Source organism: Stegastes partitus, unplaced genomic scaffold (assembly GCF_000690725.1).
Source record: "Stegastes partitus isolate 25-593 unplaced genomic scaffold, Stegastes_partitus-1.0.2 Scaffold947, whole genome shotgun sequence".
Classification (NCBI taxonomy): Eukaryota; Metazoa; Chordata; class Actinopteri; family Pomacentridae; genus Stegastes; species Stegastes partitus.
In genome coordinates this window covers 94,116-98,015 of record NW_007578678.1, presented here as the reverse complement: position 1 = coordinate 98,015, position 3,900 = coordinate 94,116, and positions in this window count along the sequence as shown.

The following is a 3,900-nucleotide window of genomic DNA, read 5'->3' as shown; positions in this document are numbered from 1 at the left end:
TTGACCATGACCTCTATCAAATGCTGGTTACACGCTGCACAATGCCTGCTCAAATTGTAGCATCTATATTATCAGTGCAAACCACTTTTATGCTATTAAATAAAGTGCACAATTCTACTCAGTTTGACAAATAGACTTTACATTAGATAAGCATCAGAGGGGATCTTTTAAGTCCTAATTAACAGTTAAGACAGCTGAATAATTTAACTAGTTGCAGTTTGATTTATTAATAGCAATCTCCTTTCAAGTGAAGGACTTTTTTTTTTTTTTTTAAATAGAGCAAACACAGAGAGTGAATTTAGTGAGAGAAGATTAAAAATACAGAGCGAGAGGAAAGAAGGTACATTACATAAAGTGTCATTTCAGACATTAAAAAGTGGATGAGGAATAGGAATGAGAATGTAGAACAGAGTAAGAATATGGAGGTACTATGCATGAAAAATGTACTGAACTGTACACTGGGATATGTGAGTAGTCTTTTGTACTGGATACTGTATACAGCTGGCAAGTTTGGACTGTTATTTATGAAAATGGGCATATTGGCTGTAGATATGAAGCTGTGAATATTACTGAATGTCAATGAGTGACCACAGAACACATCTTCTGTTTGAATTCTAAATCTTATTGATAAAATCTGTTTATAGAGATACTGGGTTTTAGATTACAAACTTTATTACTAAGTCAGAGTTACAGTGTCGCTTCAAGTACACAGGCACATTTCTCTGCTATCAAGTGTCGTTCACATCCTCTTCTTGCTTCTTCCGGAAGACCATTACTGTTGGTCTGTGCGAATGTGGTTTCCTATCTACAGCATGTACGTGTGTTGGCTCTGTGACAGCTGAGGCGTTCTCTTCCTCCTTCTCAATACGCGCTCAGATCGGCTCCATCCTTCCATGACCCCGAACAGGATAAGCAGCTTAAAAAATGGATGGATGTAAACTTGTCACTGCTCCATTTGCACTTACTGCTTTCATCCATCAAACCCAGATGAAGGATACAGCAGTCCAAGGACAACAGGCCATGTGCAGAGACGCTCACAGCGATGCACAGTATACAGGTAGAGCAACGGTTCAGTGCAACGTGCAGTGATTTGAAAAAAGAAATTGTATATATGATTATGCAATGACTGGTGAGTTTCTGTTTCTGCTGTTTGCAACAAGATGTAACTTCAGTTCTAAGGAAGTTGAAAATGCCTTTCTTAAATTACAGTTGAATTCAGTTTATGTAAACAGACTCCTCTAAAGAGTGAGGATAACTGATTAACTAAACAACACAGACATTCAATAACTTTTTGGAACTTGAATAATCTCCTAAACAGCCACTTAATTAACTGCTAAGTCATTTATGTGCTTCTGTTTGACAATTACTTCACCTTATTAATGAACTCATCAGAGCCTGCTGTAAAAAATGACATTCAGATAGCACCTTTAAAATGTTCTTCATCTCTGTAACTTAAGGCCTTAAGGTCTGTCATATAAAGAATCAAAGAAAACAACTCGCTTGTTTTTCTGCATACATTTAAAATACCTTGTGTTCCCTATTGCCTCTTCCTACACACCGAGTCCATCCCAAACCCTTTCCACCTCACTGACCGTGGCTGAACAATGACAAACTGCTCTGACTGAGTAACTCGACTGCTCTACTGTACAAAAAAACATTCTGTTCAAGAGCAACTGTAAACACTTTACATGTCATGAGACACCAGTGTCTGGCTGGTTTATTTATGTCTGACTGAATGGCCGCCTGCCACCCACGCCGGATTAAACAGAGTCGAAAGGTGGTCCAAGAAAGGAACTTTTTTAGCAAAACTATAAGAAGCATTTTCAGTTTGCAACAATAAAACTGAGATCATGGGGGCGAAGGATAAGGAGGATGCACGGCAGCGTTCCTTGTGTAACACTTTAACAATGCCTGCCACATATTAAACATGCTTTAATTAACAGCAACTCAGCGGTGCATCAAATAAAACAACGACTGGTGCACCGGGCTGGTTGCAGGTCACAATCCTCTCCACCATGTTATACAGTGAGTCATAACTCTGCACTGCACATTATAAGAACAAACACCTTTACATAAACTAACAACCGCCACAGTCGACCTCTTGACTACCCTTTTGACAATAAGGACCAGCGTTTTCCCCTCAACGCTAATTGCATTTGTTTCCTGGTTAGCCTTTCCTGATGTCTGAGAAAAGCTGCAGGCCTGATACTGGATGTACCATCACTTGCTTACAGACTCTCTTATGTACAAAGAACAAGACAACCATCTGGCAACGATAATTGAGTGTGTCTCCACCATGTTTAAGCAGTTCTCTTCGCTTAAGGAAGCAATTAGTTTAAGTATACCGCAGGAGATGGCGGACAGCTAAACAGATCTTTTCTTCCCTCATTCAGATTCTACATAAATCTATATGAAAGCAAACCGTGGTGCTTAAAAATGAACTGTTATCATTAATGCATGTTTGTCCTCTACTGTAGTCCAGTGACATGATGGCCTTATTTTATCAATAGAGGTGAATTTCATTTGTTTTCTCAATCTATCCAACATGTTTTGATTGAATTACATGCACAGGTGATTTGTTACAACAAGTCTTTCAGTTTCAATTAGAATTTGACTTGATTCAGTTCAAATCATTCGATTGCTTTTCAGAATCCGTCATTGTCCTTTACGATCTTGCGAGATTCAAACCATTTCACTTCAGGAAACGTGACTCTAACTGTTTTCGGTCCATTCAGTTCTACCTGTTGCTGACAGCTAAAACAACCCAAAACAAAGGGAAGGGAAAGGTCAGCGTGGGTCACTTAGAAATGTTTTCTCCTCCCGGTTAGGTTTCCCAGCATGGGCCTAAATTAAAACAGGATCCCCAATCAGAGACATTAGTCACTTAATCCATCAAAGAATATACAGAATTGCCCGCATCAATGAAGGTGAATGATAGTCATTCTAAATGACTAATTATGTAAAAGCTTTTTCTTCTATTTTATTTAAATTTATAGACTTCTGATAAGTGGAGATCATTTAAGCTGCTTTCAGAGTACAGAAATGCACCCGTGAAACAAATGAATACGCATTACAGACAATGAAATACAAAGGAAGTAAAAGAATAAATAATCCAAAGTGTTAAAAGTATGAGCTTCCTTGAAGGTTACACAAGCTTAGTAATACAAAAACTAACATTTTTCATGATTTCTCTGCAGGTCGGAGTGTCTTATAATAATGACAGACCTCCACAGGGGTTAAATCTACATCTACCAGGCCATTTACAAAGAGACTGATTACATTTGCATTTAAATGACACCATTCAAAAGACAGGAGAAGGTGATACAATTATCATAAAACATGCTATTTAATGTTTCATTTTATCACTCTGAATTTACATTATAAAAAGAATATTAAATATACTTTTTATAAAAACTGTTAAGAGTAATATTAAAACATTGTAATATTTCTTTTGCGTCCTCCTCTCCTGAGATATGTCACACAGATTTTTCTCATGTTGGAGGACATCGCTACACTCTTGTGCTGGCAGTAGTAGCCGTGAGCCCTTATTACTGTTCAAATACATCATATCTGTGCAAATACAAACTCAGATGCTGACAAGAGACTTGATTCCTCTCTATGAGCCTCCTTTCCTTTTTCCATTCCTTCCTTACATCTTCAGTGAAAAAGATGTTTGGAATTTGAGAGACACTTAGGACAAATGAGAGGCATCCGTTTTGCCGTGCCACAATGTTTGCAGACAGTAATTTCAAAGAATAAAGCCCGAATATCTTGCCTATGTACACAGCGTTCATCTTTCCCAGTCGAGAGCAAAAGCTAGAGATGGAGACAAAAGTCCATTTTCATCCACATGTATTGAAAGGATGGAGAAAATGGTTGTAAAGTCAGTTATGTGAAAAC